The sequence below is a fragment of the Schistocerca piceifrons genome, chromosome 9, assembly GCF_021461385.2.
Source record: "Schistocerca piceifrons isolate TAMUIC-IGC-003096 chromosome 9, iqSchPice1.1, whole genome shotgun sequence".
NCBI classification, from domain to species: domain Eukaryota; kingdom Metazoa; phylum Arthropoda; class Insecta; order Orthoptera; family Acrididae; genus Schistocerca; species Schistocerca piceifrons.
The window spans coordinates 36,667,621-36,680,317 of NC_060146.1; the positions used below are offsets into that span (position 1 = coordinate 36,667,621).

At 41.9% G+C, this 12,697-nt stretch overlaps 1 pseudogene; it reads left to right on the top strand.

Annotated features, from left to right (window-relative positions):
* The first annotated feature begins 11,730 nt into the window (after nucleotides 1–11,730).
* LOC124717420 lies at nucleotides 11,731–11,848 on the top strand (annotated as a pseudogene).
* The last annotated feature ends 849 nt before the right edge of the window (nucleotides 11,849–12,697 follow it).

Here is a 12,697-nt window from a genome sequence, read left to right on the forward strand (position 1 = left end):
TAATGAAGATTTATGCAGATGTACGTTAATATCTTGGTGTGTAAAGTAGACGTTTACTAGTATAGCGAGTTTTGGGGAAGGGAGATTTAAGGAGGATGAAAGAGGGAAGTAATGAAGTGAAGTGCATTCATGTACAGAGGAAGGCATTACTGTTGCTTAAGTAGATACGTCATTAACTGTTTTTTTGAAGCCGGACATGTTTTTAAGTTCTCTAACATAGGGAGGTTATTCCAGAGTCGGGTTCCCGCTACTGTAAAGGACTTGGAGAAGGTGGCTGAGCGATGCAGTGGAACAGAGAGGATTTTGTTATGATGGGAACGTGTGTTTCTGTCATGTTGTTCCGACATAAGCGTTAGCGACGAGGAGAGATGTGAGGGACAGTGTACATTTATAAGGCAGTAGATGAGACAGAGTGTATGGAAATCTCCGCGTTTGTCTGCACGCAACCAGGACAATTTTGCATATGCTGGTGAAATGTGATCAAAAAGTCGAACGTCGCAGATGTATCGGACGCAGGCATTCATGACCAGTTCCAGACGTCGCGAATTTCCCTGAGAGAGGCCTTGTAGGAAAATATCGCTGTAGTCAATGATTGGGAGTATAAGCGTTTGTACTAATTTCTTTTTCAGATCGAAAGGGAAGAGTTTTTTATATTTTTGTAGGACATGAAGGAATGCTGATGCTTTTTTGCACACTGCAGTTACGTGCTCTGTCCAATTTAGATTTTCATCTATTATTAACTCCCAAACTCTTTGCTGCGAGAGAGAAGTTAATATTTGTTCCATTTAGGATAAGAGGTGGTACGGATTCCCGATGTTTTGGGCTGATGAGCTCAGTGACCAACAAGTACCGCTTGGGTATTAGATGGGTTTAGTTTTAGTCCTATGCCCTGTGCCCATTTTGATAGTGCATCGAGGTCAGTATTGAAATTTTCAATAGCTTTCTTAAGATTGCTTGGTTTCTCACTTAGATACAGCTGAAGGTCATCAGCATACATATGATATTTGCAATAGGTCAGAACCGATGACTCATCATTGACATACAGAGAGAAGAGTATAGGACTTAATACTGAACCTTGGGGAACGCCTGACACTACCTGCCGCCATTGTGATTTTATATTCCCGGAGAGGACGCGTTGCTGACGAGACGTCATGTATGAGCGAAACCATTGCACTGCACTTGGTGAGAAATTTAGACCGCTAAGTTTGGCTAGTAAGAAGTCGACAGTATCAAGATTTTAAGGCGTAGGAACGGCCAGACCAGTCCATTCGCCAGATATCCTCACCTTCCAACAGCTCCTCGACTTGCCCAGTTCGATGTGGTCGCTCGTTGTCGTCCAATCAAACGTTGCAAGGCATCCCAGATAAGCTCAGTAATGTTCATGTCTGAGGAGTTTGGTGGGCAACGTCCATGGAGCCACTCTGTAGCAATTTTGGACGTGTGCGGTGTCGCATTGTCCTGCTGGAATCGTCCAAGTCCGCCGGAATGCACAGTGGACGTGAATGAATGCAGGTGATCAGATAGGCTGCTGTCAGAGTCGTATCTAGACGTATGAAGGGTCTCGTATCACTCCAACTGCACACGCCCCACACCATTACAAAGCCTCCACTAGCTTGAACAATTCCCTGGTTACATGCAGGGTCCATGGATTCATGACGTTAACTCCATACCCAAACACTCCCATACGCTCGATACAATTCGAAACGAGAAGCGTCCGACCAGGCGGCATTTTTCCAGTATCAACAGTCCAATGTCGATGTTGACGGGCCCAGGCTTGGCATAAAGGTTTGTGTCCTGCAGTTGTCAAAGGTACGCGAGTGGCCCTTCGGTTCCGAAAGCCCTTAGGAATGATGGTTCATTGAATCGTTCTCACGATGGTACTATTAATGGTCCAGCACTGAAATCTGCATAAATTTGCGAAAGTGTTGCACTTCAGTCACGTTGAACGGTTCACTTCAGACGTCGTTGGTCCCTTTCTTCCATGATGTTTTTCCGGCCGCAGCGATGTCGGGGATTTGACATTTTACGGGATTCCTGATATTGAAGGTACTCTCGTGAAATGGTCGTACGGGAAAATCCCCATTTCATCGCCACCGCGGAGATGCTGTGCCCCACCGCTCGTGCGCAGACTAAAACACCACGTGCAAACTCACTCACATCTTGATAACCTGCTGTCATAGCAGGAGTAATCGATCTAACAACTGCGCCAGACACTTGTCTTATATAGTCGTTGCCGACAGCAGCGCCGTATTCTCCCTTTTTACACATCTCTGTATTTCAATACGCATGAATATACTAGTTTCTTTGGCGCTTCGGTGTTTGTGTACATAATATGTAAAGGGGAAAGATTATTACCACAAATTTCTAAAAGTTCTTGGCCGATTTTGTAACCTCCCCAACGAAATATTCTTTTAATATTATTTTGGTTAATGATTCTAATTTGTGTAACCTCACAAAAAGCTTAATTAATAATAATAATAATAGTAATAATATGATTCTATTTTTTGTGTAACCTCTGAACAAAATTGGTTCCCATTTAGTGTACCCACAAAATTCTTTTCTCATTTAATATAAGCTCGAAACAGAACAATACCTAAATCTCGTAATAAAAAATAAATTCAGTAACCTGGTAAAATTTGGACGACAGCAGTGCTGCGTCATGGCCCTGTAAGATCGTTCTGAATAAAAAGCAAAAATTCTCACCTCGATAAAGTCGGCAACTATCTGCTCTTACAATAGCTCTTTTCCGGCACAACTCTGTGCAATGCTGGCCTATACATTTGTTATTTATGTAAGTAAGCAAATGATTTTTCTTTTGCAACAATCGGAATGATCATGCATAAAAAAATTAAATTCTTTAAATTGAAATGAATGTATGTTAGAAATTATACAAAGATTATTATTAGGACATTTTTAAAAGATTTACATGTGAGTTTACATAATATTACCAGATATGCGCGAGGCTGCTTTTTTACCTTACACAATAATACTCAGGCTCCGGCATCGCTGCACCGCGACCGGCCCAGCCAACACGATACACCAGGCAGGAGTGACGAGCACAGACAGGCGACTGCCCGCTAGCAACAACTTACTGCTACTGCTACACAGTTCGTACTGCAGTCAACACTGCTCTTTGGTCTCAGATTCTCTTATAGCTTACATATCGCAGGCAGCACATACCACTTACAATTTACATTTCTACACGATTCCCTGATGAACATTTCGGTTGACATAGGCTACATATTTTTTAATATATGCGATGTATAAATTATGCATTACAGATACATTCCTCCAATTTGTGATTTAAAAAGGAATCAAAGGATAATCTACGATTGTCCTGGATGGTGAGTGTTCATCGGAGGTGAGGGTATCATCTGGAGTGCCCCAGGGAAGTGTGGTAGGTCCGCTGTTGTTTTCTATCTACATAAATGATCTTTTGGATAGGGTGGATAGTAATGTGCGGCTGTTTGCTGATGATGCTGTGGTGTACGGGAAGGTGTCGTCGTTGAGTGACTGTAGGAGGATACAAGATAACTTGGACAGGATTTGTAATTGGTGTAAAGAATGGCAGCTAACTCCAAATATGGATAAATGTAAATTAATGCAGATGAATAGGAAAAAAATCCTGTAATGTTTGAATACACCGTTAGAAGTGTAGCGTTTGACACAGTCACGTCGATTAAATATTTGGGCGTAACATTGCAGAGCGATATGAAGTGGGACAAGCATGTAATGTCAGTTGTGGTGAAGGCGGATAGTCGTCTTCGGTTCATTGCTAGAATTCTGGGAAGATGTGGTTCATCTGTAAAGGAGACCGCTTATAAAACACTAATACGACCTATTCGTACTGCTGAGCGTTTGGGATCCCTATCAGGTCGGATTGAGGGAGGGCATAGAAGCAATTCAGAGGCGGGCTGCTAGATTTGTTACTGGTAGGTTTGATCATAACGCGAGTGTTACGGAAATTCTTCAGGAACTCGGGTGGGAGTCTCTAGAGGAAAGGAGGCGTTATTTTCGTGTATCGCTACTGAGGAAATTTAGAGAACCAGCATTTGAGGTTGACTGCAGTACAATTTTACTGCCGCCAACTTATGTTTCGCGGAAAGACCACAAAGATAAGAGAGATTAGGGCCCGTACAGAGGCATATAGGCAGTCATTTTCCCCTCGTTTTTTTGGGAGTGGAACAGGGAGAGAAGATGCTAGTTGTGGTACGAGGTACGCACCGTATGGTGGATTGCGGATTATGTATGTAGATGTAGGTGTAATCGTTATTATTAAACTTTTGGTTTTCTATTGTTATGTGTTTGCAAAAGTCAGAACCGGAAGTGTAGAATGTGATTTTGATGAATGTCACACGTGAAGACGGAGTCATTCGTTGCATTCCGTTGACAGCCAGAGACTTGGATGTGCCCTTCCATTTAAAGCGACTGCAGTTTTCCACGCGTCTTGCATTCGTTGTATCAACAAGGCACAGGGCCACTCACTTTGTGTGGCAGATAATTAACATCGCGTCCAGCGCCGGGCACTGCAGCTAGTCTTATGTAAACGTGGTTTTGAAATGACCACCGCGTCGCGCTCTTTAATTTGAGACGTCGTGCATGTCTGTAAGTTCGTTAGTGTCCACAGAAGGTGCATTTATTAAAAACACAATAGCGCTGCCGCCATCTTCCTCGGTGGAAACGCCGGAAGTGCAGGACACCGGACTTCCGGTGCGAGCCGGTTTGAGGGAGAGTTGAACTCTACTGTGGGGACCCATTTCCGCAGTCTGGGGGTCTCGCTGCGATAAACGGCTTTCCGCAGCTAGCGTACACTCACAGTAAGAACTTGTTTCCTGTCCAGCAGTCTAGTACAGCGTGCAGTAATGTGCGGCGCGTGTTACTAGGACTACTTAGATTGAAGATATGTTTAATGGTCAAATAACTGCGATCAGTTGCTTTATTTTGGTGATTTATTTCGTCTTTATCAGTTACAGGCTGCTTTGCCCATCACGAGACGATATCTAGGTAGGTTGCAATGTGACAGATTTGGTTGTAGGTTTTGTCAAAACGAAAAACTACCTTGAGTGTCAGGGGCTCCGCATAATTGTGAACACATTTCTTCTCCGCGCATCTGTCACAAACTTGTCTGACAGACCGACGCCCGCTGGTGGTCTCGCTCACAGATTCACAGACCTCGGACCACGCCCACGTCAAGACGCGATCGTTCTGCGTGTAGTGTTACAAATGTCGCCTCTTAGTGTCAGGGGGCTTCAGTAAGTGCGTGACCAATATTTTTGGTTTCGTTGGTGTGCAGGGTACGTCCACACGCCACGCGCGTTACCCTGTTACTGTACTGTTAACTTCTTATAGCTTAACTAAACTACAGGCAGGACTGTGGCTAGCGATATGAGTAAAATTCGTTAACACAAGCTCGGCACAGTTCAATAATTAACAACCCTTACTAAGCGTTGTTAATGCAGTGACTGATTCGCGAGCTCGATCAATAATGAATTAAGTGTGGTTCTTCCCGCTATTGTTAAAAGTTCGATAAATCGGTTGTAGATAACTTCTCAAGACGTCATGGACCTACACTTATGGCCCGAAAAAAAAAAAAAAAAAAACGCTTTCTCTCTCCAAAGCGCCGCTTTCCGCGTCTTCAAAGCAAATTTTGAACTGAGTTTTCTGTGTTGTTAGTCAGAATTTCACATTACCGACACCTTCGAATATCTGAAATGGCCAAATTCTAGACAGTTATTAGTAAATCTGACTACATACACACAGCTTTGCAGATACTCAAAGTTAGGAAAAATATTTTTAAAAAAAGCAAGCAGTGAAATGTTTTATAAGATATTTTCCCTGTATTCCTTTACCAGTCGTGCACATGAAAATACACACATCCAAAAAAGTTTTGCATCACCTCGGTTCCGAGAGTTCAGGAACCTGTACAGAAAATTCGAATAGAGATCAACATAAACATCATTTTCGCTCTTTTTATTCCTCATTAAAACCACACATATCATGTTGTACCACCATACAGCGAGACCTTCATACGTGGTGGTTCAGATAGCTGTACACTCCGGTACCTCTAATACCCAGTAGCACGTCCTCTTGGATTGATGCATACCTGTATTCATCGTGGCATACTATCCACAAGTTGATCACAGCACTTTTCGTCCAGCTTGTCCCCTTCCTCAACGGCGATTCGGCGTAGATCCCTCAGAGTGGTTTGTGGGTCACGTCGTCCGTAAACAGCCCTTTTCAACCTATCCCAGGCATGTTCGATAGGGTTCATGTCTGGAGAACATGCTGGCCACTGTAGTCGAGCGATGTCGGTATCCTGAAGGAAGACACTCACAAGATGAGCACAATGGGGGCGCGAATTGTCGTCCATGAAGACGAATGCCTCGCCAATATGCTGCCGATATGGTTGCACTATCGGTCGGAGGATGGCAGTCACGTATCGTATAGCCGTTACGGCGCCTTCCATTACCACCAGCGGCATACGTCGGCCTCCCATAATGCCACCCCAAAACAGCAGGGAACCTCCACCTTTCTGCTCTCGCTGGACAGTGTGCCTAAGGCGTTCAGCCTGACCGGGCTGCCTCCAAACACGTCCCGACGATTGTCTGGTTGAAGGCTTATGCGACACTAATCGGTGAAGAGTATGTGATGCCAAATTCTGAGTAGTCCATTCCGCACGTTGATGGGCCCATCTGTACAGCGCTGCATGGTGTCGTGGTTGCAAAGATGGACCTAGCCATGGACATCGGGAGTGAAGTTGCGCACCATGCAGCATATTGCGCACAGTTTGAGTCGTAAGACGATGTCCTGTGGCTGCACGAAAAGCGTTATTCAACATGGTGGCGTTGCTGTCAGGGTTCCTCCGAGCGATAATCCGTAGGTAGCGGTCATCCACTGCAGTAGTAGCCCTTGGACGGCCTCAGCGAGGCATGTGGTCGACAGTTCCTGTCTCTCTGTATCTCCTCCACGTCCAAAAAACATCTCTTTGGTTCAGTCCGAGACGCCTGGACACTTCCCTTGTTGAGAGCCCTTCCTGGCACAAAGTAACAATGCGAACACGGTCGAACCGCGGTATTGACCGTCTAGGCGTGGTAGCACTGCAGACAACACGAGCCGTGTACCTCCTTTCTGTTGGAATGACTGGAACTGTCAGAACCCCTCCGTCTAATTCCGTCTCATAGGCGCTGCTCATGCATGGTTGTTTACATCTTTGACCAGGTTTCGTGACATCTCTGAACAGTCAAAGGGACTGCGTGTGTGATACAGTATTCATAGTCAACGTTCTGCGTTCTGGGAACCGTGGTTATGCGAAACTTTTTTTGATGTGTATGTATTAATGGTCATTTATAAAAGTTCGGAGAAAAGAATTATTAGCAACTGAGAGCCGCTCATCAGCGCACGCCTCCACTCACCGAACTCGCAAAGCCAACGAACTCTTTATATATTAAAGATCCTGGCACTCCATCCTTTAAGTCTTATTGTAGACTCTTGGTTCTTGTATATATTGTATAGTACCCGTCGTTCCCTATAGCTTATTCCTTTTTTCTCAGGATTTCGAACATTTTGCCCATTTTACATTGCAGAACGCGTTTTCTAGGTGGAAAAATCCTACGAACGTGTCTTTATTTTTCTTCAGTCTTGATTGCATTATCAACCGCAACGTCAGAACTGCCTTTCTTTACCTTTCCTAAAACCACACAGATAGACATCTAACAGATCATCAGTTTTCTTTTACATTCTTGTCAACAACTTGGATGCAAGAGGTATCAAGCTGATAGTGCGTTAGTACTCGCGTTTTTATTTTTATTATTATTATTTTCATTATTATTATTCTTTACTTTCTCAGACGTTAAGTCTGGTTAAAAATGGAAAGTGACGCGGACCTTGATCAAGTGTCACTTCCTTTTAACTGTATGGTATGTGTTATATTGCATTTAGGAACTTTCGGGTAATTGAACGTGTATCAATAATTACTGATTTCTGTAGTTGTATATATAAGTTTGGATGTAGCTGTATTGCATTGATGTACTGGTGGATATTGTGTGGTATGACTCCTGTAGTTGATAGTATAATTGGTATAATGTCAACTTTATCCTGATGCCACATATCCTTGACTTCCTCAGCCAGTTGGATGTATTTTTCAATTTTTTCTCCTGTAGAGGGTATGGGGTATGGATATTTCGATTAGTTGTGTTAATTTCTTCTTTTTATTGGTGAGCATGACGTCAGGTTTGTTATGTGTTGTTTTATCTGTTATAATGGTTCTGTTCCAGTATAATTTGCATTCATCATTCTCCAGTACATTTTGTGGTGCATACTTGTATGTGGGAACGTGTTGTTTTATAAGTTTATGTTGTAAGGCAAGCTGTTGATGTATTATTTTTGCTACATTGTCATGTCTTCTGGCGTATTCTGTATTTGCTAGTATTGTACATCCGCTTGTGATGTGATCTACTGTTTCTATTTGTTGTTTGCAAAGTCTGCATTTATCTGTTGTGGTATTGGAATCTTTAATAACATGCTTGCTGTAATATCTGGTGTTTATTGTTTGATCCTGTATTGCAATCATGAATCCTTCTGTCTCACTGTATATATTGCCTTTTCTTAGCCATGTGTTGGATGCGTCTTGATCGATGTGTGGCTGTGTTAAATGATACGGGTGCTTGCCATGTAGTGTTTTCTTTTTCCAATTTATTTTCTTCGTGTCTGTTGATGTTATGTGATCTAAGGGGTTGTAGAAGTGGTTATGAAATTGCAATGATGTAGCCGATGTATTTATATGAGTGATTGCTTTGTGTATTTTGCTAGTTTCTGCTCGTTCTATAAAGAATTTTCTTAAATTGTCTACCTGTCCATAATGCAGGTTTTTTATGTCGATAAATCCCCTTCCTCCTTCCTTTCTGCTTAATGTGAATCTTTCTGTTGCTGAATGTATGTGATGTATTCTATATTTGTGGCATTGTGATCGTGTAAGTGTATTGAGCGCTTCTAGGTCTGTGTTACTCCATTTCACTACTCCAAATGAGTAGGTCAATATTGGTATAGCATAAGTATTTATAGCTTTTGTCTTGTTTCTTGCTGTCAATTCTGTTTTCAGTATTTTTGTTAGTCTTTGTCTATATTTTTCTTTTAGTTCTTCTTTAATATTTGTATTATCTATTCCTATTTTTTGTCTGTATCCTAGATATTTATAGGCATCTGTTTTTTCCATCGCTTCTATGCAGTCGCTGTGGTTATCCAGTATGTAATCTTCTTGTTTAGTGTGTTTTCCCTTGACTACGCTATTTTTCTTACATTTGTCTGTTCCAAAAGCCATATTTATATCATTGCTGAATACTTCTGTTATCTTTAGTAATTGGTTGAGTTGTTGATTTGTTGCTGCCAGTAGTTTTAGATCATCCATGTATAGCAAATGTGTGATTTTGTGTGGGTATGTTCCAGTAATATTGTATCCATAATTTGTATTATTTAGCATGTTGGATAGTGGGTTCAGGGCGAGGCAGAAGCAGAAAGGACTTAATGAGTCTCCTTGGTATATTCCACGCTTAATCTGTATTGGCTGTGATGTGATATTATTTGAATTTGTTTGGATATTAAGTGTGGTTTTCCAATTTTTCATTACTATGCTTAGGAACTGTATCAATTTAGGATCTACTTTGTATATTTCCAATATTTGTAGTAACCATGAGTGGGGTACACTATCAAAAGCTTTTTGGTAATCAATGTATGCATAGTGTAGTGACCTTTGCTTAGTTTTAGCTTGATATGTCACCTCTGTATCTATTATCAGTTGCTCTTTATTATTATTATTATTATTATTATTATTATTTAGCTCTTGTCATTTTCGGGATTGTATGGAAGATATTTTTCCTGTGTCTGATGATATGTCGTCAGACTAATATATTGTACACACCACTGTAAATTGTCGTTATATTTCCATTTCGCCCAATCGTTCTAGAAATTCTGACGGAATGTTATGTATCCCTTCTACCTTGTTTGGCCTTAAGTTGTCGAAACCTCTTTTACCTGCGTTTCATAGTGGAGTTCCCGTTGCACGCCTGCAGAAGACCTGGGCTCGAATCACGGACTTGGTACAAATTTTCATTCATCACTTCAGTCTGCGTATATACACACCTTTGGTATTAATTTCACCAAAGGTTGTGTGAACTTTTCTATATTCAGAGCCAGCCCTTCCGACGTGCAGTTCGTTTTTGATTACTTCCCGCTTTTAATGCACCATTATGCCTTGACTGCCCTGCGTTTGCTATTTATTACATTCCTTAGTGATCTAGATTGGTGTTCTCCTGTCTTTCCTTGAACATTCCTGAACTGTTTCACCTGTTACCCAAGGGTTTGCTGCAGTTTCCTACCTTGTTATGTTTCTATGGAACACCTGTGGTTGTTGATTTTAGAGATGCCTCCCACTCTCAACTCAACTTCCTATTGTGATACGCCTTATCGCTGTATCCACATCCTTAGCGAACTTCAAATGCTTCTGATTATTCCCCAGTACATCAGTATCCCACTTCCTTCCTCACTAATTCTTGCACACAATTCTATTAAATTTCAGTTTACGCTCCATAATTACTAGACTGTGTTCTGACAATGAGTCTGTATTTGCTTGTGCATACGCCTCATAATCCGATGTCTGATTTCGGAATCTGTTGATTAATTGTGTCTGGGGATTGGTCTGCATCTTTAAAATTGCTGTTTCCTGTTGCCTGGGAAGGGTACCACCAACCTTGACATTCATCTTAATGTTGAGGGAAAATCTCCCTAATAACCCCACTACCGTAAAGGAAGGTTTAATTTAGCCTTTCGCCTCCCTCTTAAGGGCATTATCATCTTCCAGAATGCCCTCGAAGTTTTATGTGCTTGGAAATATTATGTCTATTCCTAGAATGATTCATTATGTCTATTGTCTGTCCTGTGGTGGTATGTGGGTACGGATATTTAAAACTCGGGAATTTCAGTCTGGCTGTTTAAGTAAGTTTCTTCTCAAGGTGTCTGTTGATGACCTGCACCCTCTTTACTGATACAGCTTTAACTTGGTGTTTCACTTTCTGTCTTTAATTGCGATATAATTAATTCAGATCTCAATGGGTACGTAAAATACCATTGCGTGGTACTTACTTCACTTGCGATAACTGGAGCTCAAAAAAATCTTTCATTTACTCACCGAATTCTGTCTTCAATAACATGGTCAAATCATTGCAACGGCGAATAGTTAGTTTGGAAGGAATTAGTTTTATTTCATTCTCAAGTGCGTTAATGTTGATTTTTAACTGTATGAATCCTAAAAGTTCGAAAAGACAATCGGACTACTGAACGATTGAAACTGATCGCAGGTTCGGTCGCATTTAATAAATGGAAGTTAATACTGCTGTAATTGGCAATTGGGATTAAACACTACACACAAACGAAAAGATTCCGCATTTAACTATGTTACATTTTGTGGTTGTTCTGAACTTTGATCTTCAAATAATTGGAAAGGAAATTGTGAAGGATAACATCAGATTAAAATTAAATTCTCTCACTTTAATTGTTCCACATAAGAGTCTATAGAACACAGTTCGATAACACATCTGATCAGTGAATATAAATGAAAATGGAATGGTCGATTTAGCCATTGTATGTTCCTTTTGTAATGGAGTACACAGGATCTTTGTCCTCTTTCTTTTGCTTCAAAGTGGTCGTACTGCAATGTTTGACGGTCGCTTCTTTTTACACGCCAACGGCCTCGCCGCAGTGGTAACACCGGTTCCCGTCAGATCACCGATGTTAAGCGCTGTCGGGCTGGGCTAGCACTTGGATGGGTGACCACGCTGTCTGCCGAGCGCTGTTGGCAAGCGGGGTGCCCTCGGTCCTTGTGAGACAAAGTGAGGAGCTGCTTGATTCAGAAGTAGCGGCTCCGGACTCGTAAAGTGACATACGGCCGGAAGAGCGGTGTGCTAACCACATGCCCCTCCATATCCGCATCCAGTGATGCGTGTTGGCTCAGGATGACACGGCGGCCGGTCGGTACCTTTAGGCCTTCATGGCCTATTGGGGAGGAGTTCTTTCTTTTTACGCAGACGTATTATTTAACATCGTTTTATTAGGGTTTAGTGATGACTTGAATAAAAAGAAAGGGGGGGGGGGGGCAGGGGAAATGTCTTCAAATATGGCTGTGGCGCCATAACTTCGTAGTCAGCTGTCGGTCAGACGTATTTTCCCTAGTGGCTCACCACGTCGCTCATACAACTCTTCTACTGCCTCTTCGGCCACTTTTGGCCGCTGTGTGTAACATTCCTTTTTCAGTGTTAAAAGTGTTTGCCGCATGTGCTAACGCTGTTAGCCAGGCAGTAGTTACAGGTGTCATAAAACTGCAGTACATGACACTGGCCAAAATGGCCACTGCCTTTACGTAGCCTCGCTATGTCCTTGAAAGACAAAATTCACACACATTACTGTACAAAGTACACAGCTAAACATGTTACATTACTGGCGCCTGAGCTTTGAGTTCTTCGAGATGTTAAAAATGATCGTCTTTTAATCAGAAAATCAAACATGTTTGTCGTTGGTTCCGCGTCAACCTTAAAACGAATAAAAATTACAGTTTTAAACACTGCTGCCAACAGAAACCGTGAATAAACTTTCAATAACTGCCTGTGTACATAATATATTAAATAAGAATTACAACAGCTTTACCATCGTG